This window comes from Ovis canadensis, chromosome X, assembly GCF_042477335.2.
Source record: "Ovis canadensis isolate MfBH-ARS-UI-01 breed Bighorn chromosome X, ARS-UI_OviCan_v2, whole genome shotgun sequence".
Taxonomy (NCBI): domain Eukaryota; kingdom Metazoa; phylum Chordata; class Mammalia; order Artiodactyla; family Bovidae; genus Ovis; species Ovis canadensis.
In genome coordinates, this window is record NC_091727.1 from 124,002,539 (window position 1) to 124,026,615 (window position 24,077).

Sequence of the window (24,077 nt, forward strand, 5' to 3'; positions counted from 1 at the left end):
CCTGTTTGTAGATGATATTTTAAATGTAGAAAACCCTAAAGATTATACACAAAGACACACACACACACACAAAAACTGTTAGAGCTAATAAACTATTTCAGCAAAGTCGTTGGATACAAGCTCAGCATTCAAAAATATGTTGCATTTCTGTACATTAACAAACAATCCAAAAAGGCAATTAAGGAAACAATTCCATTTAGAAATAATAAAAAACTTAAGAATAAACCTAACCATGGAGTTGAAAGACTTATATACTGGAAACTACAAAACCATGATGAAAAAAATTTCAAAAGGCACAAATAAATGGAAAGACAGCCATGTTCATGAATTATAAGACTTAATGTTGTTAAGATGTCCATACTACCCAAAGCAATCTACAGATTCAATGCAATTGTTATCAAAATCCCCATAGCAAATTTCCAGAAAAGGAATCAAAGAAGTTCATTACATATTATAGTTATTAACTCTTTTTCACATATATGATTTGCAAATATTTCTCCCATTCTAGAGGTTGCCTTTTCACCCTGTTGTTTTACAAAAGTTGCTAAGTTTGATGTCCCATTTGTCTATTTTTGTAGAAAAAAAATGTTATCCTAAAATTCACGTGGAATTTCAAGGGATCCCAAACAGCAAAGCAATTTGAAAAGAACAAAGTTGGAGACCTCACACTTCCTGATTTTAAAACATATTACAAAGCCACAACAATCAAAAGTGTTACTGACATAAAGACAGGCATATAGATAAATGAAACAAAATATAGAGTCTAGAAATAAATCTTCATGTATATGGTGAAATAACCTTTGATGAGGGTGCCAAGACCATTCAATGGGGAAAGGATAGTCTCCAAAATGTATTTGGAAAACTGAGTATCCACATGAAAAAAGAAGGAGGTTGTACATTTATCTTACACTATATACAAAAATTAATTTAAAAATGGATTAAAGATGTAAACATAAAATCCAAAACTATAAAACTTCTAGAATAAAACATAGGGGGAATTCTTCATGACATTGAATTTGGCAATGATTTGTTATGTAGGATACTAAAAGCAAAATAGTCAAATAGGACTACACCAAACTTAACTTTTATACATCAAAGCACACAATCAAAATAGAGTGAAAAATCAACCTATGGAGTGGCAGAAAATACTTGGAAATTATATGTCTGCTAAGTGGTTAATATCCATAATATATAATTAACTACTGTAATTCAAAAATATAAAATAACCTAATTTTAAAAATATGTAAAATACTTGAATAGACAGTCTTCTAGTGATGATGTACAAATATCCAACAAGCATACAAAAAGATGATCAACATTTCTAATTATCAGATAAATGCAATGCAAATCAAAACCATAATGACATTGCAATCATTAGGGTGGTCACTATTAAGAAAACAAAACCACTTTTCCAAAGAAAAATACGGATAGCCAATAAACACATGAAAAGATGCTTCATATCACTAATTAATAGAGAAATGCAAATCAAAACTACATTGAGCCCCAAGCATCCTGTATCCTGCATCGAACCTGAACTGGCGATTCATTTCTTATATGATACTATACATGTTTCAATGCCATTCTCCCAAATCATCCCACCCTCTCCCTCTCCCACAGAGTCCAAAAGACTGTTCTATACATCTGTGTCTGTTTGCTGTCTCGCATACAGGGTGGGATGACCCAGAGGGATGGTATGGGGAGAGAAGTGGGAGGGGGGTTCAGGATGGGGAACACATGTACACCTGTGGTGGATTCATGTTGATATACGGCAAAACCAATACAATATTGTAAAGAAATTAGCCTCCAATTAAAATAAATAAATTTAAATTAAAAAAACTACATTGAGGTATCACCTCACGCCAGTCAGTATGGCCATCATCAAAAAATCTACAAACAATAAATGCTGGAGAGAATGTGGAGAAAAGGGACCCCTCTTGCAGTGTTGGTGGGAATTTATTTTTATTTGTACATCATTTATTTTTTTAAATTAATCTATTTTTCACTGAAGGATAATTGCTTTACAGAATTTTGATGTTTTCTGATAGAGCCACTATGGAGAACAGTATGGAGATTCCTTAAAAAAAATCTAGGAATAAAACTACCATATGACTCAACAATCTCACTACTGGGTATATATACCCCGAGAAAACCATAACTGAAAAGACACATGTACCCAAGTTTTCTTGGCAGCACTATCTACAATAGCTAGGACATGGAAGCAACCTAGACATCCATCAACAGATGAATAGATAAAGAAGATGTGGTACATATATACAATGGAATATTACTCAGCCATAAAAAGAATGAATTTGAATCAGTTCTAGCGAGGTAGATGAATCTATTATTCAGAGTGAAGTAAGTCAGAGAAAAACAAATATATTAATACATATAAAATATGGAATCTAGAAATATGGTATTGATGAACCTATTTGCAGGGAAGGAATAGAGACTCAGATACAGAGAATGGACTTGTGGACACAGTGGGGGAAGGAAAGAGCGGGACGAACAGAGAAAGTAGCATTGACATATATACACTACCATGTGTGAAATAGATAGCTGGTGAGAAGTTGCTGTATAACACAGGAAGCCCCATGTAGCGCTCTATGGTGACCTAGAGGAGTGGGATGTGGAGAAATCTGGACCCTTGTGCACTGCTGGTGGGACTGTAAAATGTTGAAACCACTATGAAAAAACATTATGGAGTTATAGAATTTCAATTTTGCAAAATGAAAATGTTCTGGAGATCTTTTGTACAGCAATGTGAAAATATTTAACACTGTTAATATTAGTCACACATTCATGTCTTTTTGTGATGCCATGGACTGTAGCATGCACTCCTCTGCCCATGGAATTTTCCAGGCAAGAATAGTGGAGTGGGTTACCATTTCCTTCTCCGGGGAATCTTACCAACCCAGGGATCAAACTCAGTCTCCCTCATTGCAGGCAGATTCTTTACCATATGAGCCACCAGGGAAGCCACTTTTAATAACACCGTTAAGAAGTGAAGTTGCTCAGTTGTGTCTGACTCTTTGCGACCCTATGAACTGTAGGCTGCCAGGCTCCTCTGTCCATTGAATTCTCCAGGCAAGAATACAGAAATGGGTTGCCATTTCCCTTTCCAAACACTGTTAAGATGTAAACCTAAAAATGGTTAAGATGGAAAATTTTATTTACATGTTTCTTACCAAAATTTCTTTAAAAAATCAAGGGCTCTGAGATCTGACTGACTGAAAACTGGTCATTGGTTTGAGTATGTTCATGAACTGAGAGATCTATGACAAGTATGTTATAGTTGTGTTTCAGTATTTCCAATTATTAAAAAAGAAAATGACATAGTACCTCCCACACAAGGTTGCTGTCAGAAGCAAATGAGATAAACTATGTCAAAGCACTTAACCACAGTACTTACTAGATAATATTTGTTAGCAATGATTGCTAGTTCAGGGCACCTTTAGGCTACAGTTCTAGAGTAAGGGTTTTTACGTGATGAGGGAAGCAAAGCCTGAACTCTGATGACCAACATACTCTTTTCTCACAGGCCTTAGGTGAGTCAGAGAAGCAGGGTCATGAAGGTGTACAGATAGGATATTTCTGATACTCTGCCTATCTCCTTTCAATGGCACCCCACTGCTGTACTCTTGCCTGGAAAATCCCATGGATGGAGGAGCCTGATGGGCTGCAGTCCATGGGGTTGCTAAGAGTTGGATACGACTGAGCGACTTCACTTTGACTTTTCACTTTCATGCATTGGAGAAGGAAATGGCAACCCACTCCAGTGTTCCTGCCTGGAGAATCCCAGGGATGAGGGAGCCTGGTGGGCTGCCATCTATGGGGTCGCACAGAGTCGGACATGACTGAAGCGACTTAGCAGCAGCAGCAGCAGCCTATCTCCTTTAAGGCAGCCAGCTACATCTCTGGTTGGACAAAACTTTATCTATTTAATCCTCTGAATTTACCAGAGAAAAAATAAAAGGTGTTAGGAGCATACCCCTAACTTTTAGAAGGATCTCAATGCTCCCTCTTCTGCCTGCAATGCAGGAGACCCAGGTTCTATTCCTGGGTCAGGAAGATTCCCTGGAGAAGGAAAGAGCAACTCAGTCCAGTATTCTTGCCTGGAGAATCCCATGTACAAAGGAGCCTGGTGGGCTACAGTCCATGGCGTTGCAAAGAGTCAGACATGGCTGAGTGGCTTTCACTTCACTTCTAACTCCACAAAGAGGGGCATTCCTGAGGGTCAGAGGAGACAGGGTAGTATGGTGTGGAGCTTAAGAACAAGTGTAGATTGACAGAACTTGGGAACTGCCCCTTATCTATGAGATATTAGGCAAGGTTTTAACCCAGCTATGCCTCAATTTCCTCACTTGTTGAACTCCTGTTACAAATGTGTAAAATCCTCACTAGATTGTTGTGTGGCTCAAATGAGATAACCTATGCAACACCTAGCATAATGCTTGGCACAGATAAGCATTCAATAAAATGTAGCTGTTAATGTTAGCAAGGTAATCCTTGGGCCACAGTTCTGGATAGTAGAGCTTTTGATGTTATGTACTTGGAACCATTGAATTTTCATGTCCTTGGAACAAGCATATCGTATCCTCACTCCATTGCGTCCTTGGTTGTATTCATGTCTCTGGAGCATTTAGTGGGAATTGGATGGAAGCTCATACCCTGAACAGGACTGGAGAGGGTAGTTGGACTACCTCTGCTCTAGATGCAAAGAAAAGTACTCTCTTTCTCTGAGTTAGAGGGTTCCCTGATCTTTGATTTTAGAGGCCCTGGGCCTAGGACAATGAGGCCAAGAAAGCTGCTTAGCATATATTTAGCATTATAAGCCTTAGACCTACAAGTAGCCTTAGGAAGATGGTATCCTTAGGTAATTTCCATCTCTGCCCCTTCTATCACTATTTTCCTATAACATTAGTCTGCTTTTTTGTGATTATAACGTTGGTTGGTTGGTTGGCTGCTAAGTCGTGTCTGACTCTGCGACCCCCATGAATTGTAGCCCACCAGGTTTCTCTGTCCAAGGGATTTCCCAGGCAAGAATACTGGAGTGGGTTGCCATTTCCTTCTCCAGGGGACCTTCCCGAACTAGGTTTTGAACCCAGGTCTCCTACATTGGCAGGTGGATTCTTTACCACTGAGCCTTATTGACAAATAATTCACATATCATTCAATTTACCCATTTATTTTTTTTCAATCAGTAGAATCCTTCCTTCCCCTCTCAGCTTTATTAAGATATATAAATTCACCCATTGAAAATGAGTTTCAGTATAATCACAAAGTTATGAAACCTCACCATTATCTAGTTTTGTAATATTTTCATCATTCCTAAAGAAAACGCTGTACCTATTGAGCAATCCTCTATCCCTTCCCCCAGCCCCTAGCGAACAATAATCTTTCTGTCTCTGTAAATTTACCTATTATAGATATTTCATGTAAATTAAATTATATGATATATGGCCTTTTGTGTCTGGCTTATTTTATTTACCTTGTTTTCAAGGTTCATCCATGCGTCATAATTTCATTCCTTTTATACGGCTATACTATAATTCATTTATCTGTTCATCAATTGATGGATATCTGGGTTGTTTAAACCTTTCAGCAATTACGAAAAGTGCTTCTGTGAATTTTCATGCACAATTTTTAAATACTTGTTTTTATTTTTGGGGAGAGTGCATATGGGTAGGAGTAGACTTGCTGGATCATATGGTAACTATATGTTTAAGTTTTGGGGAATTGCCAAGCTGTTTCCCACAGCAGCTGCATGATTTTATATTCACACCAGCTTATTGATCATTTACATATCTTCTTTGGAGAAATATTCACTTAAATCCTTTGCCCATTTTAAAACTGGGTCATGTGTCTTTTTTTCCCTTGAGTTGTAAATGTTCTTTATATATTCTGGATACTAGGCCCTTACCAGATATATAATTTGTAAACATTTCCTTCCATTCTATGGGTTGTCTTCTCATTAACTTGATTGTATCTTTTGATGCACAAAAGTTTTTAATCATGGTGAAGTCCAGTTTGTATATTGTTTTTCTTTTGTTGCTTGCTTGTGCTTTTGTTGTCATGTCTAAAACAAACTTCATAATCCAAGGTCATGAAGATGTTTCTTTAAGTATTCTTCTATGAACTTTATGTTCGTTAGCTCTTATATTTAGATATTTAATGCATTTGGGTTCATTTTTGAACATGATGTGGAGTGAAGTAGGGGTTCAACTTCTCTCTTCTACACATGGACATTCAGTTGTTCTTAACCTACATTTAAGTCCTTAAATATTCTGAACATTTTTATGCCTCTTAATTTTCTATGTTTTCTGCCTCTGCTTTCCCTCTAGGGAAGTTTCTTACCTTGGCTGTTTGCGTGCCTGGCTCCTTCTGATCTTTTAGGTCTCATGTCAAATATCACCTCAGAGCCTCTCTGAACTACTTCATCTAATCTAAAGTTGCCCTTATTCATACCTCAACACCTTATCTTATGACCAAATTTTATTTTTGTTTTAGACATTATCATTCTATTTTATTAGTTGTTCACTGTGTTTGTTTTCTAAATTTCTTCTTCACTAGAACGTGAGCTTGGTGAGAGCAAGGATCATGTATTTCTGATACACAACACATGGTCAACACTTCATTGCAGAATGAACAGAGTGGTCCCATCAGTAGTATAATACTGACAACTATGTCCTCTAAGTCATTTTGGAACTTAATAAATGATCTGTTCCCGCTGTGCATGAGGCTGGTTTTTAATTTTCTAAAATCTTTCCCTAGATAGGAAAATTAAATTCTGGGAAGGATATAAGTGACTCCCCAAGGTCAAACAGAGAGTCTTTCATTTGTGGAGTGATTCCCACAGCATTAATTTAGCTTGTGGTATCCCACAAGAGTAGAGAAAGAGGCACAGGAGAGACTGTTCAAGGCCAAATCCAAGGTGCTTGAACCTGCTTTCAGCCTCCCTACTGTTTCTCGATATTTCTCTAAACTCAAGGAAGAAAACCGGGTGGTACCAGAGTTGATGGCTCTTTGCCAAGCACAGCAAGCATCAGCCTACTGAGTGGCCCATTAAAACTCATTAAAAATGAAAGAGACTTGTTAAACAACCTGGAAATACTGTAGTGAGATTGGTTTCTCACAGCTCATCATCCCTGGTTACCTTAGGACAGTGGTTGATCAATAAAGCACTTAACACTGAAAGATTTTTAACCACTCTGCTGCCTCAGCCTCCATGCCCCCACATCCTTCCTGAGCCAGCTCTGTTCTTGAGTGGTTGTGGTGTGTGGGAAGCAGGATGATAAGGGGAGGACTGAGCATTTGTGTCTCCTTCATAGGTCCTTGTCTCTTTGTGTGCCGTCTCAGTCGCTCAGTCCCCTTTGACTCTTGTGACCCCATGGACTGTAGCCTGCCAGGCTTCTTTGTCTATGGATTTCTCCTGGCAAGAATACTGGAGTGGATTGCCATGTGCTTCTCCAGGGGATCTTCCTGACTGAGGGATCAAACCTGTGTCTCCTGCATTGCAGGCAGATTCTTCTTTACCACTGAGCTACCTGGAAAGCGCTCACCACCATCTTATCTCTTTGTGAAAGTTGCTCAGTTGTGTCCAACTGTTTACAACCCCACGGACTGTATTGTCTCTTTAGCCATCCTTTTAATGTGGAGATAAACTTTATCAGGGTTATTCACGTCCTCAGCCCTCCTATTTGACAAACACCTTGGTCTTATAATCTACTCTTGGGGCTTCTGTCTTCCACATTTGAACTTTCAGTATAGACTTCCCTCTGAGCTTCAGGCTCACATAAACTATCTATTTACTATGTACTAGTATATTCCAGAGATGCTTCTAACAGCCAAGATGATCTCAGTTATTTCTAGTTCTTCACTATCCATCACCAAAGAGAAAGGATGTAGGGAGGTCACACTGCAATCTGCCTTTATTCTTATTTTAATGAAGGATGTCTCCATGCACCTGGTTTCTCAAAGCAGAAATGTAGGGTTCATACCATGTTTCTCCCTTTCTCTCATACTCCTTTTGACCCATCCCCTCTGTTCCCATGCAACCTGTCTTCTATCTCCAAGTCTTTTTCTGAATATATAACTTAAGAGCTCTCTGGCTTTAGGAAAGCCATTTAACATTTTTTTTTTTAATATTTCATTTATATTTTTGGCTGGGCTGGGTCTTAGTTGCAGCACATGAAATCTTCGATCTTCATTGTGGAATCTTTAGTTGCCGCATGTGAAATCGTTTTAGTTGTGGCATGTAAACTCTCAATTGTGGCCGGTGGGATCTAGCTGCCTGACAAGGGATCAAACCCAGGCCCCCTGCATTGGGAGCATGGAGCCTTAGACACCGTATCACCAGGGAAATCTCCCCATTTAGCTTTTTTAAGCTCCAGTTTTCTGCCCTGAAAATGGAGGTAATGTCTACTTTATAAGGCTGCTGTGAGGAACAACTGTACTATTCAAATTTAAGGGTCAATTACTAAGTAAAAGGCAAGTTCTGCTTGTGCAGATGAGGCAATGTCTGCCCCTAATTCCCAGCAAATATCCATGATGACAGCCTTGGAGGCAAGTCTTCTAGATAGAAGGCATTTTACTTTTAATTAATTAATTTTTTGTAGTTCTTCTTTACCTGGTGGCTCAGTGGTAAAGAATCTGCCTGCGATGCAGAAGATGCAGGAGACCCAGGTTCGATCTCTGGGTGGGAAAGATCCCCTGGAGAAGAGCATGGCAACCCACTCCAGTACTCTTGCCTGGAGAATCTCATGAACAGAGGAGCCTGGCGATCTATAGTCCATGGGGTCGCAAAGAGTCAGACATGACTGAAGTGACTGAGTACCCACATATGGATAAAATTTTATTTTCATATTTAAAAGATATTATTTTATCCCTAATAATAATGCTCTTTTTTCTGATTTTATTTATTTTTTTTAATTGAAGGATAATTGCTTTACAGAATTTTGTTGTTTTCTGCCAAGTAGATGAGCCTATGACGTCCCCAGAAAGCAGGTACATTGGCTGCCAACTGTGTTTTACCCATAACTGCCAGGAAAACATGTATATACCATATATACATGGTCTCTAGGCAAATGCCCAAATATGCCCTTGGGTGGTCTTACCCCAGCACCCAAACACTTACCCAGAGAACAAAGCCAAGGTTCATAGAGCAGGGCCTTTCTTATTGTGTAGTCCTTTCTTCCTGTGGCTGTTGCTTCATGGGATTTTGTGGGCAAGTAGACTGGCTGCTAGCACTGTCTCTGCTGGCCAGCCACTAGCCCTATCAGATTACCTCTATGGAAAATGCTGTCATATATTTCCTGAGCTCTACATCTCATTTCCTGAGCATTTGGGGGTTATCCTGTAACCCTCACTTTCCCTGCAGCTTCTAAGACTGTACTGAACTGGCAGGAGGCACACACAATTGTTTCAATTCTTTTCATGTCCTTCTGGAGTATGATAGCCCAGGCGTTTTGGAGCAGCCCAGCTGGCTACACCGGTCAGCAAAGCCAGGGAAGTGTAGTAATGCTGTGATAACCAATGGGATGTCCAGAAACCAATCTTTGGGAGTGAGGTCCCCAAATTGCCAAAGCTCCATGACTTGCTTCAGGGATCAGAGACAAGGATAATATGGATTTCTTGGTTCTGGAATGCTGCTCCTCTTGTTTCATCAAAACTCTTATACCCTCTGGGAAATGAATCAGGGTGGTTTAGAAAATCAGTTATGCTATCAGAAGACACTCCCCACATGGTTTGGCTGGCTGTGAAGACAGGAGCTTACACTGATGGCTTTGCAGTGAGAGGTGAGATAGAGAAGAAGGACAGAGGAAATACTGTTGAGAAACTTGGGATAAGACTGTTTTTTTTTTTGTTGTTTGTTTGTTTGTTTGTTTAACTATGTGGACCATCATTTAGAACATTGCCCTAGGAATAGAATTCTAGTCACTTTTTGATTGACTGATGCATGAGAATAGACCTTCTGTTCCTAGGCAAGACAATTTCATAATTAGTCAGCATTGGGGTACCTTGAATGCAGAGGCTCAAAGGGAAAGGAAAAGTGAAGTTTGGTGATTGTAAATGTAAGATGATTACCTGGAACAGATGAAAGCTTTGAGGAAGACCTGGACTGCAAGGAGATCCAACCAGTCCATCCTAAAGGAAATCAGTCCTGAATGTTCATTGGAAGGACTGATGTTAAAGCTAAAACTCCAATACGTTGACCACCTGATGCGAAGAGCTGACTCATGTGAAAAGACTCTGATGCTGGGAAAGATTGAAGGCAAGAGGAGAAGGGGATGACAGAGGATGAGATGGTTGGATGGCATCACTGACTGAATGGACATGAGTTTGAGTGAACTCCAGGAGCTGGTGATAGACAGGGAAGGCTGGCATGCTCCAGTCCTTGGGGTTGCAAAGAGTTGGAAATGACTGAGCGACTGAACTGAACTGGAAATACTAATATTGCATTTTTTTAAAAGAGAAGACAGTTTTCAAATATAAATCAGATAATTGCTTAAACTAGGAAGTGTATTCCCATTGGTCTGATCTGGCCATATCAGAAAATCAGGTCAAGGGTCAAAGACTGGTAAAGATAATGACTTAGATTAGGTCAAGGCAGACTAAGTGATAAAGTACTAAACCTCAGTTTACTGCTAATAATCTGTGAATAGTAGTACCTCAGAAGCCATGAGATAAAAATACAATGATGGTTACCGTTTCCTTGTAGCTGCTCCTGTTTTCACAGCAGTACATATGAAGTTGTGTGGTCTTAGAAACCTAGTGGGCTTCTCTGGTGGCTCAGCTGGTAAAGAATGCGCTTGTGATGCAGGAGACCTGGGTTTGATCCCTGGGTTGGAAAGATCCCCTGGAGAAGGGAATGGCTACCCACTCCATTATTCTGGCCTGTAGAATTCCACAGTCCATGGGGTCACAAAGAGTCAGACATGACTGAGCAACTTTCACTTTCACTTTAGGCTTCCCTGGTGGCTCAGATGGTAAAGAAACTGCCTGCAATGTAGGAGACCTGAGTTTGATCCCTGAGTCAGGAAGATCCCCTGGGGTAGGAAATGACAACCCATTCCATTATTCTTGCCTGGAGAATTCCATGGACAGAGGAGCCTGGTGGGCTACAGTTCACGGGATCGCAAAGAGTCAGACACAATTGAGCGATTAACACTTTCACATAAATCCTTGCAGCAGCTGCCCTCTGCTTACCTCTCCACCCTTCCCTGGTACCATTCCTGCTGGGTTCACTGTGTTCCAGTGCCATTGGCCTTTCTGTTCCTTAGTATGCCAAGATCCTTCCACAGAGCCTTTCCATTTACAATCCGCACTCAATTTCTTCCACCTCTTCTCTTCTCATTCTTAAGCTTGTACACTCCAAGCCACATGAGAGAAGCTTTCCATGATTCCTCTATTTAAAGTAGGTCTCCTATGATACAGAGTGAAGTAAGCCAGAAAGAAAAACACCAATACAGTATACTAACACATATATATGGACTTTAGAAAGATGGTAACGATAATCCTGTATGCGAGACAGCAAAAGAGACACAGATGTATAGAACAGTCTATTGGACTCTGTGGGAGAGGAAGAGGGTGGGATGATTTGGGAGAATAGCACTGAAACATGTATAATCTCATATATGAAATGAATCACCAGTCTAGGTTCGATGCAGGATACAGGATGCTTGGGGCTGGTGCACTGAGACGACCCAGAGGGATGGTACAGGGAGGGAGGCGGGAGGGGGCTTCAGGATGGGGAACACGTGTACACCCGTGGCGGATTCATGTTGATGTATGGCAAAACCAATACAATAATGTAAAGTAATTAACCTCCAATTAAAATAAATACATTTATTTTTAAAAAAGTAGGTCTCCCTCATTTATTCTTTGTAGATTTTTTGATGATGGCCATTTGGACCTGTGTGAGGTGATATCTTATTGTAGTTTTGATTTGCATCTCTCTAATACTTAGGGTTGCTGAGCACCTTTTCATGTGTCTCTTGGTTATCTATATGTTTTCTACAGAAAAATGTCTATTTAGGTCTTCTGTCCATTTTTTGATTGGTTTGTTTGCTTTGGTGATGTCAAGCCTCATGAGCTGTTTGTAGACTTTCGAGATTAATCACTTGTCAGTCACATCATTTGCATATATTTTCTCCCAATGGTTGAGTCCCTTTGCTGTCCACCTGAAACTATCACAATATTGTTCATCAGCTATTCTCCAATACAAAAAGTTTTTTAAAAAAGTAGATCTCCCTCAACCTCATTACTCTTTCAGTATAACTATTTTTAAAATTAGTATTCATCACTGTTTATTATTATCATGTTTTTTCCACTTGAAACTATCACAACATTGTTAGTCAGCTATACTCCAAAAGAAAATAAAAAGTTAAAAAACAAAAATAAAGTAGGTCTTCCTCAACCTCATTACTCTATCAGTATCACTATTTTTAAATTACTCAGTATTCATCACTATCCATTATTATGTTTGTTTGCTTGTTTAATCTTTTGCATCTCTTTGAGTCGAATGTAAACTTCACAAGGGAACTTGTCTATCTTTAACACTTGTGTTTCCAGCACCTAACACAGAGTCTGGCACACATTAGTGATTAAGAAGTAATTGTCAGGTAGCCTTTCTCCAAGAGGGAAACAACAGCATGAGTGATGGATCTCCCCACCTAATACATAGGACTTTTTAAGAATTTTGTTTGCTGACAAACTTTTTCCATATTTTTTCCTTTTTAAAAGTTACTTTCCATATAAACATGCTTACAGAAAGATACTCATAGCAGTTAATATAATATAATTTAGTTTAATTTATACTGCACGAGATGGAATAAAAACATTGTATATTGTTTTTGAAAAAGGATTGCAATCTGTTTTTTAAAAAATTATTATAAATATAATAAAGATTCTCTCTCAGAAGTTGTTAAAGCAGTCAGTAGTATCCATAAACAAGTTATCTTTGGTTTACTTCTTAATAATACACTCATTGCACTCTAAAGACTCTAAGTTGGTGCAGTAAAATTTTTTGATATGTTTCAGTGTTGGCTGAATAGTGTGTTGAGAGTGGGGAGACGTCTGTGTGCAAGACATAAACAACTATGGTAGCTATTGTATTTTGGTTAATATTGTATACAACTTATAAATCTACACAAACCAAGACTGAAGTAATTCCCTGAATCTGAGTTCCAGTAATGTGTAGGAATTTGATTGTACCAGCTCGTGAGAGTAGACTGTGTATGTATCTTTCCAACTCCACTTTCATTGACTTCAAGTTGGTAGCTTGAAATTGGCCATGGTGGGAGTATTTACACCATGGAGATCAGCAACTGTCACCAATCAGGGCTCTCTTGCTCCCATGACACCCAAAACCAGTTATTAAATTAAGTATTTACCTGCCCAACACATCGCTGGTTAACACAAATAAGGTCATCGTCTGAGGGTAATAAGAAAACTCAATGAAAAGTTGTTAGTTCTCATTTTTATACAAAAAAGAAATGTAAGTTTCATCCACACTGTGAAAACTCCATTAATAGCTGAATGGATAAAGAAGGTGTACGTATCTATATACAATGGAATATTACTCAGCCGTTTAAAAAAATGAAAGCTTGCCATTTGGGACATCTTGAACAGATCTAAACAGTGTTATGCTAAGTGAAATAAGTCAGATAGAGAAAGACTAATACTATATGATTTCACTTATATGATGAATCTAAAAAATAAATCAAATAAATATACAAAGCAAAACAGAAACATACTCATAGAGAACAAGCTGGTGGTTGCTAGGGGGGTGGGAGAAGGGGCAAGTGTTGGATGAAATAGGTGAAGAGAATTAAGTGTACAAGGGTAGGTAATATACAATATAAGAAATATATAAATAATACTATAATAACTTCGTATGATGATAAATGTTTGCAAGACTTGTGATCATTTTGTATTAGATTTAAGTGTCAAATCAATATATTGTACACCTGAACCTAATATATGGAGAAGGCAATGGCAACCCACTCCAGTACTCTTGCCTGGAGAACCCCATGGATGGAGGAGCCTGGTGGGCTGCAGTCCATGGGGTCGCTAAGAGTCGGACATGACTGAGAGACTTCACTTTGACTTTTCACTTTCATGCATTGGAGAAGGAAATGGCAACCCACTCCAGTGTTCTTGCCTGGAGAATCCCAGGGACAGAGGAGCCTTTTGGGCTTCTGTCTATGGGATCACACAGAGTTGGACACGACTGACGCGACTTAGCAGTAGCAGCAGCAGAACCTAATATAACACTGTACATAAACTATACTTCAATAAAATTTTAATCTCTTGGTAATGTGAAAAAAAAGAAATATAAATTTCATTTCTAGGTTTTCAGTCTAGAACTGAAAATATAGTATAAGCAAGGTCACTCCAACCTGCATGAGTGACAGGTCATAGGGTCTATGTGGTTTTAAATTTGTATGCACATAATGTAAATTCTCCCAGGTTCAAAGGCAATGGGACTCTGGAAATAAATGATCCCTTCCAGTAAGACTAGAACAGAGCATAGAACCAGAGTAAGAAGAAAGTTTATTTAATTTTTTTTAAAAAGTAGCCCCTAAAGAAAAAGCAGCTCTGACAAAAGAGGAAAAATAATTTAAGTTATATGCTAGCTTGGTTTTGGGGTGGTTAAAATGTTTTGGAATTATATTGCAGTGATGGAGTGTACAACTTTGTGAATATACTAAGAAAATCATGTTGATGTATGGCAAAACCAATACAATATTATAAAGTAATTAGCCTCCAATTAAAATAAATAAATTTAAATTAAAAAAATAAACATACCACATTTTCTTTGGAAAAAAAAAAAGAAAACCATATTTTATACTTTTAAAGGGTGAACCTCATGGTATGTGACATATGTCTATAAAATTGTCAGTTAAAGACTTAAAGCATATTGAAGAAGTACCTAAATGCAGGTTCAAAAAATAGTCATTTAACAGAGAAATACATTTTTGTAGATTTAGCAAATATTTGGTTTATTCTAATCTATAGTGCATTCTTTTTTTTAATTTAAATGTATTTATTTTAATTGGATGTTAATTACTTTACAATATTGTATTGGTTTTGCCATACATCAACATGAATCCACCACGGATGTACACATGTTCCCCATCCTGAACCCCCCTCCCACCTCCCTCCCCGTACGATCCCTCTGGGTCATCCCAGTGCACCAGCCCAAAGCATCCTGTATCCTGCATTGAACCTAGACTGGCGATTCATTTCTTATATGATATTATACATGTTTCAATGCCATTCTCCCAAATCATCCCACCCTCTCCCACAGAGTCCAAAAGACTGTTCTATACATCTTCTCTTTATTTCACTTTCCCTCCCTTTTTTATCAACACCTTTCTTATAACAATTAACATAATATCTCTGCTATAATCTACTGGTATGGATCTAAACCAGTAGTCAGATTTTTTTTTTAATAGCCAGAGTATAAATATTTTAGGCTTTGTGGACCATGAAATCTTTGTCACAACTACTCAACTCTTCAGCTGTAACATGAAAACAGCCATAGATGATACATAAATGAATAAGTTATGTCTGTGTGCCAATAAAACTACAAAAACAGGCAGCCTATTGAATTTGGTGCATGGCACAGGCTCCAGCTTGCTGACCCCTTGTCTAGACTGCAAATGTTGTGGGAGTGTTGATTCTGCTTGGGAAATTCTATTGTACAGAGCAGTGTTTTGCAAACTAAGAATGGGGGTGAATCACCTGTCACCATATTTTATCTTTGCAGGATCTCTTGTTTCATGCTGATCAAAGGCAGGATGTAGGTATTCCCCAGGTCCCTGACCAATACCCATTTTAGTATTATTAAAATATTATATATTACCCTGTCCCTTAAATGACTAATAAGATGTGTTCCCTTCTCAGTCCTTCCCATATGATATTATGGAAGCAGGGCTTTTCAGATGTAAATTTACCAAGAGCTGCAAGATGCCAGCAATTTTTTTTTTCCCAAGGTCACTATCACTATCAATTTTTAAATTAAGACCAGGAAACAAAACTTTACTCAATAAATTTGATTATTATTTAGCATACATTTAAGTTTCCATGGTATTCCACTTAAAGGAACTGGAGGCACAGGAAAAAGAGGATTAAAAAAAAGGTAAGTAAAAATTAGCTCTTCTTAGAATTGCAGATAGTGATGTTACCCAAATGTCAGATGTAGCCACTAAGCAAAAGGCAGTCATTATCAATGCATAGCATGGAATCACTATCTTTCTGATGTCAAAATTTTCAGCCATATCTCACACACAGTGTCTGTTAATATTGACTTAATTTTAATGGGAAAGGGTCAGCATTTCTCTTTATATAGTCCCATATCTGAAGCAGTAGTTCTCGAGAGGGCATGAACAGGAAGATTATAAAACTTATCTTGGGAGTTCATACTACTGAAAGTTTGACATTCAATCTATGGGGTCACCTCTTCCTCCCCCAGAAACTCCCTTAGTAAGCCATTATTACAGATGGGAATGTGGTTTATCAGTGTGCTGGAGCAGGAAAAAAATGGTTAGAAAGTGCTGGTGGAAAGTAGCAAGATAGACAAATGCATACATTCATGAATATAAGGCTATATCACTGATGAAAGACAGGAATGCTGGTGGGAAAAATTTCAACAACTTCATTAAATACTCAGGCTACAATGAATGTGCCAAACTACTAGTTCATTTGCTCTCATATTCTGAATTATAACAGGACTGATAACCTCCATAGCATTCTGAGAAGGTAAGTGGGCCATTATGGATGGAAAGTTTCTTTGGGTCAGTCTAGTATGCTCTATTAGGGCTTCCCTGGTAGCTCAGATGGTAAAGAACCCACCTTCAATGCAGGAAACCCCAGTTTGATCCCTGGTTCAAGAGGATCCCCTGGAGAAGTGAATGGCTACCCACTCCAATATTCTTGCCTGGAAAATTCCATGGACAGAGGAGCCTGGCGGGCTGCAGTCTATGGGATTGCAAAGAGTCAGACACAACTGGGCAACTAACACACAACAACACAACAGTATGCTCTAGTAAGTTTAGCTAGTTACCATTCCTTCTTCTCACTCATCTTGTTCAGCCAAGTTCCCTGTTCACAAGGCAACTCAGAGGTGAAAGGAGACATATATGCAAAAAGTTGATACAAGGTAGAAGGTAATAAATTTCCTGAAATAAATATAAAGTGCCAGGGACATTAGAGGTGGGAGAAATGACATCAGCTTGGAGCAGAGTGTCAGGCAAAGCTTCATGAATCTCCAGACTTCTCAACTCTTCTCTCAAACATAAAAACAGTTATTGGTGCTTTGGGATATTAAACACTGACTTTTGGTAGTGCTGCTATTATTTTTTGATAGTAGTGTCATTTTTTAAAGAAGTATTATTTAGCCTTTTCAATATGTGATTTTTACTTTTTCAAGGTAAACTTGCGACACCTTGGAGTCATGGATGGCCCTGTTGGAGCACCTTCCCTGTCATATAGTGGAAATCAGTTTGGGGAAAACAGTCTATTCTGTCCTACTCCCTTCAGGCATGTGTCTACTGAGTCATTTCCAGCCATGTAAATCTGCTATGTAATATACATGGTGAGATTATTTAGGGTTTGGGAAGTTAGGGAGAACCTCTATTCCTCGGCAGGCATTTGGGCAGCAGGTGAGGAAGTGAGACAGGTATGCAGTTCAAGTGTGGACATGCCTGCACACGCTCATACACACACACACACACACACACACACACATACACATGCATGCACACACTCTCACATACTCTCGCACAGCTGACTTGGCATCTGTGAGGATGGAGGTTTGGGATGCTGTGCCCACTGAGTTACAAGTGCCTGCATGTCTGAGGCTGACTTTGAAGACTCCAGCATGTTTGGAGTTAATTTCCATTAGGTTAGACTCCGCCTCTCTCTCCCAAAGGTAAAGCAAGTTTTTTTCAGGCATCACTGCAAAGAGCAGCTGGAATTCCCATCCCCTCTGACAAGCTGTGAGGAGAAGTTGTTTCTCAGATGTGAGTCCGAAGAGAGGGAACAAGTCAATCAGCCTTCGTGGTCAGAAGGTAAATTTGCAACTTGGGCCAAATACAATGGAAACAGCTGGATAAGAAACAGTTTGCTCTCCCCTTGCTCAGCCCCCCTTCTCCCCTTACTTTCTCAGGCTTCCTGCCCTTTCATCTGACAGCTCAGAGAAGCTGTTTTCTTCCCAAAGGCAAACTGGTTCATTTTTACTTCCTCAAGTCTGTTGTTTGCACAGAGGCTAAGAGGAATCGGGGCTGGATTCCCGTTTCGTGTTGACACGGTGTGAAGACCTAAGAGTTAAATGCTGGTTGGTTTCCCCAGGAGAGTTGGTAACTTGAGGAGAGGAAGTCCGTGTCTCTGGGAGTGGAGGGAAGGATTTTGTTCTGACCTGTCTATAAAAATAAAAGTGGATCGGGTTTGCTGATGTGCTGGGTTGACTTCTTAGACTTGCCAAAATTGGGGTTATGGTACTGAAATGGGGTGCTGGGGTTAAACTGAAATGCAGATGTTGAAGTGAGTTGGACTGAAAGTAAAAGATTGCATTTGCTCAGTAAATATTTGAGTTCCTACTGTGTGCCAAAGCATGATGATTTCCAGAAAAACCTGAAATAGTTTAGCTATAAATCCATTCTTGAAAGGAACACTGGGCCAAATGATTCTGTTTCATGGTAGGAAACAAAGCAGAAAGAAGTCTCATGGTGAGGAGAAGTCACTGAGATACTGGTTAGGGGAGAAAGGGAAGAGGAATAATGTTCTCCTTCTTGAGTGACTCTGAGTCTTCTCTATTACTTAATGGGATGATATTGTCTTCTCTAGTAGATGGGAGAATTACCTATCCTGGTGTTAGGATAACAGCACAGATGATACTTCACTTGAACTCTGTGTCCCATCATCTTCATTTTATAGAGGAAACTCAAACTCAGAGGTTTTAAGTGAGCCTTTCAAGTTCATCTAACTTGTAAGGGGCAGACCTCAGGACCCTATCCCAGATCTGGATTCCAAAATCTGGACTCTTGTCCATGAAGATGCTATTTCTCAATCATTAGTTTCCATCAGAATCAACTGAGGATTTTTGAAAAATGCAAATTCCATATATTCTAATTTAGTGAATCCTAAAAGGAGGTTGTAATCTACATTTTGGACAAGTACTGATGGTGATTCTGATGCAGAGGTATTAGGGGACCCCATTTGAAAAACACTCTTCACATGCCAGGCTGCCTCTCATGTCTGCTGAAGGAGGAGAAGCATTCAGTGCACCTTCTTCCTACATTGCTAGATTCATTGAATGGAGGAGGTCAGCTGTGGTGGCGTTTTATTCATTACTGGAGGTCATGGGTAGAAGGAGTACTGGGCAACCATACTAGGGCTGGGGATATTAACTTAAAGTTGTAGGGAAATGCTTTACCAGCTAATCCATTGTTGATAGAATGTAACTGCGTCTTGCCAGAGCAGGCTGGTTGGAGTAGTTCCTAACCCATGGAGGGTGTGAGAGAGGTCTCCTAGCTGACCAATTGAACACTAAAGGTGGTGGCACTGGTCCAGGCAAAATAAGACCTGGAAGTGAAGATCTCTGATACCCCACTTTCCAAAGCAAAAGACAGGGAGCTCAATGAGCAGTATTTTATTTTATTTTTACAAAGAAGGGAAAAGCTCATATAAAATTTAGGGAAATCATTCCAATTTCTACCTTTCTAATCTCAGACCCAGGAGAAAGGGAATAGCCCAGGATATAACATGGAGATTCTTTTTATGGGCTTTCCCTGTCTCTCCATGGCCAACGCGATTATTTAGAATTGACCTTCTGGGTTATTGATGACTTGGTTGGTCCTCTCTCGGCACTAACTCCCTGGCTTCCTGCCTCCCAAGATCTTACCTCCTGGTGAACATCTTCACCTCAGGATGGAGAAATGCAAATAAATGAACAAACAAACCCAACACAGGTACTTTTGATAGTCTTCCTACCCCAGATTAAAAGAGGATGGGAGGAGGGAGAAGACTTAGAAAGAATCCACAAGCAAGAAAGCTGAGGATTTGAAAGACAAGATTTAGACCTAAAGTGAGGTCTTTGTAAGCATAGAGTAGAATGGTGGTTGCCAGGGGCTGGAGGAAGGGGGAATGTGTTTCTCAGTAGGCATAAAGTTTCATTTACACAAGGTGAGTAACTTCTAGAGATATTCTGTACAGCTTTGTGCTTGTGGTATGGTGTTGTGCACTTCAAAAATACATTGCAAGGATAGACCTTATGTTATGTTTTCTTAACACACACAAACCCACAAAACAATACAAGGAACTTGTTTTTTCAATTGGTTTATTTAGTTTTACTTGGAGGATAATTGCTTTACAATGTTGTGTTGGTTTCTGCTGTACAGAGCATGAATCAGCTATAAGTATACATGTCTCCTCCCTCTCCAAACTCCCTCCTGCCTCCATCCCATAGCACCCCTCTAGGTTGTCACAGAGCACTGGGTTGAGCTCCCTGTGTTATACAGCAACTTCCCATTAGCTATATGTTTTACATACGGTAGTTTATATGTTTCAGTGCTACTCTCTCAATTTGTTCCACCCTCTCCTTACCCTCTATGTCCACAAGTCCACTCTCTAGGTCTGCATCTCTACTCCTGCCCTGCAAATAGGTTCATCAGTACAGTTTTTCTATATTTCATATACACAGGTTAATACATGATATTTTTCTCTTTCTGACTTACTTCACCCTGTATAACAGGCTCTAGGTTCATCCACCTCACTAGAACTGACCCAAATTCATTACAAGGAACTTTTTGAAGATTATGAATATATTCAGTGTCTTGGCTGTGGTGATGGTGCTACAGATGTAGGCATGTGTCCAAACTCATCAAGATAGATAACATTGAATATGTGCAGATTTTCATATATCAAGTATACCTCAATAAACCTTACAAAAAGTGAGGTCTTCAAGTCACCATGATATGAATGGGAAACAAACACAGTTCTGGGGGTAGATAAGTCATGAGATGATTTCAGGCATAGGAGAATCTGGAGAGATGCCCATTGTGGAGATGTATAGAGGAGAAAATTCTGGGGGAACTCAGGTGGCAGAAAATCAGGTGAGAAATACTTAGAAAGTGGTTATAGATTCTTTTTGAGGCTGTGTCTGAAGCAGGTGGCACTTGTGGTAAAGAATCCATCTGCAGTGCAGGAGACCAAGGTTCCATCTCGGGTCGGGAAGATCCCCTGGAAAAGGAAATAGCTACCTATTCCAGTATTCTAGCTTGGAGAATCCCATGGACAGAGGAGCCTGGCGGGCTAGAGCCCTTAGGGTCACACAGAGTTGGACATGACTGAAGTGACTTTGCACGCACTGAAGCAGAAAGATCTAGAATGGTCATGTTGCTTATATACCCAATTTGATACAAGAGCAAGAAATTTTTCTGGAAGTGAAGTGAAGTGAAGTCGCTCAGTTGTGTCTGACTCTTTGCGACCCTATAGACTGTAGCCTACCAGGCTCCACTGTCCACGGGATTTTCCAGGCAATAGTACTGTAGTGGGTTGCCATTTTCTTCTCCAGGGGATCTTCCCAACCCAGGGCTTGAACCCGGGTCTCCTGCATTGTAGACAGACGCTTTACTGTCTGAGCCACCGGAGTAAGACTCTATTTATGCACTGAAACCATATGCCTATGCTTATTAATTATTTCTTAAAGTCTCAACACTGAGTATGATGAATAGGGCTGGCCAAAAAGTTCTTTCAGGTTTTTCTGTAAGCTGTTATGGAAAAAGCTGCACAAACTTTTTGGCCAACCCACTATTTGTTAAAGGGTTGGCTAGTAGGCTATGCACACTGTTTGGGGATGTGAGGAGAAATGCCCGTTCATATTCCCTCGCCAATAACAGTGCCAACAAAACTGCTTCTCACAAACCAGTCCAAAACCAGTAGTGTTTTGAGTCCTTTTCCATGGAGACTGGGGAGGAGATAAGGTGTTGGAAGAATTTGCTTTATTTTTCTCCAAGAAAAATACAAGAGCAATGTTTCCAGTTTCACTGATACTAAGTAAGTGCTCACGTATAAGTAGGGACACACAGGAGTGAAAAGTTGAGAACAAATGATTACACGCTCGGGAAGGAGACACCACAGGGAGAGGTAGAGTGCCCATCTCGGGGAGGAAAAGTCCAAAGGCAAGGTACCAGCAGGGCTTCCCCTGTGGTTCAGGTGGTAAAGAATCCTCCTGCCAATGCAAGAGATGCAAGAGACACAGGTTCAATCCCTGGGCTGGGAAGATTCCCTGGAGGAGGGCATGGCAACCCACTCTAGTATTCTTGCCTGGAGAATCCCATGCACAGCAAAGCCTGGTGGGCTATGATCCACGGGGTCACAAGAGTTTGACACAACTGAGCGACTAAGCACAAGATACCAGCAATCTGAGTTAATCTGTGTTGATGAAAGGCTCTTGTCTGGATGACAGTGGCCAATCTGTCCTCCATTTCCTCTGAGGACCTGACCAAAGGAATTGGTCTTAAGTTGGGAGTTGGTGATGGACAGGGAAGCCTGGAGTGCTGAGATTCATGGAGTTGTAAAGAGTCAGACACGACTGAGTGACTGAATTAAATTGAACTGAACTGTATCAGAAAAAGGTTTAAAATGAGACATAAATGATTTATTGACAGCGAGAGTCATCAAGCTACTGAGAAAAAACTGTTGAGTCCTCTTTTCTCTAGAGTTCTTTAAAAGCAGTGTAAATGATCATTTGATATGTATGGCTTAGGAGTGTTTCCTGCATCTTGTAGTCTATTTTAGAATGACCACAGTATCCTTACTACTAGTCTCTAGTAAGGACAATAAATTTAGAACAGTCTTCATGCTTCCACCCTGGTCATTATAACTTTCTAGCCACACTCACTGCATCTCATACAGCCACTTTCAGAAACAGGCATGTGATCCATTGAGGAGATAGAGCAGCCAAGGGGGAGAGACCATGTGATAAACAAAGAAAGAGGGACAGTAGCCAACCTAGCAATACCTGGTTACTGGACCATTTAGCAGGAGCACCAGGGTGAGTTCTTGGTTTCTGAAATCCAGTATGGCTGTGTGGTGAGGCCTTCCAGGACTGGGAAACAAAGTGATTGCTACATGAAATATACAAGAGAAGTAAAGTGAAGTATAGCATTGTGTGTGACTTTTATTTATGTGAATGTAAAAGAGACTTGGCTAGCTCCTGGGAATGAACTTGATTGCTTTGGAGGGCTGTCATGAAGGGAGGTTACTCCATGACAGGTGGTGCAGTAACTCAAAGCATTTGGTTGAATGCATTTCTCTGTGTGAACGTATAACAGTATACATGCAGACCCCACATGGCCCATTGCCATAGGAGAAGCTGGGCTGGGGCTTATTTTGTGCTCAGAAAATATTGAGCAATGGGATCTTTGACCTCCCTTTTTTGACTGCATGAGGTCAAGCCTATGATTCAGAAAGATTTTACCTTCAGGATATAAAGATTTCATCTCTCCATTATTTAATTCCATGGTCACTTTTCAATTTTTATTGTTTTTTTTTTTTTTTTTTTTATCTGAAAAAAATTTATTTATTTATTTATTTTTTTTTAAATTTTTTTTTTAATTTTAAAATCTTTAATTCTTACATGCGTTCCCAAACATGACCCCCCCTCCCACCTCCCTCCCCACAACATCTCTCCGGGTCATCCCCATGCACCAGCCCCAAGCACGCTGCACCCTACGTCAGACACGGACCGGCGATCCAATTCTCACATGACAGTATACATGTTAGAATTCCCATTCTCCCAAATCATCCCACCCTCTCCCTCTCCCTCTGAGACCAAAAGTCCGTTATACCCATCTGTGTCTTTTTTCCTGTCTTGCATACAGGGTCGTCATTGCCATCTTCCTAAATTCCATATATATGTGTTAGTATACTGTATTGGTGTTTTTCTTTCTGGCTTACTTCACTCTGTATAATTGGCTCCAGTTTCATCCATCTCATCAGAACTGATTCAAATGAATTCTTTTTAACGGCTGAGTAATACTCCATTGTGTATATGTACCACAGCTTTCTTA

The 24,077-nt window shown here is 39.7% G+C and overlaps 1 protein-coding gene across 2 annotated transcripts in view; it reads left to right on the plus strand.

The window, feature by feature from the left end:
- The window catches only part of LHFPL1 (LHFPL tetraspan subfamily member 1), a 116,791-nt gene that overhangs the window by 36,585 nt on the left and 56,129 nt on the right, over positions 1-24,077 (plus strand). Inside the window, exon 1 of one of the 2 annotated variants that reach the window (XM_070289659.1) lies at positions 17,936-18,074. The exons of the other annotated variant lie outside the window; for it this stretch is intronic. The gene's annotated coding sequence lies outside the window, so the exon portion shown is untranslated. Of the gene's footprint in view, positions 1-17,935; positions 18,075-24,077 lie in introns of those variants that run through there. 2 annotated transcript variants of the gene reach the window in all.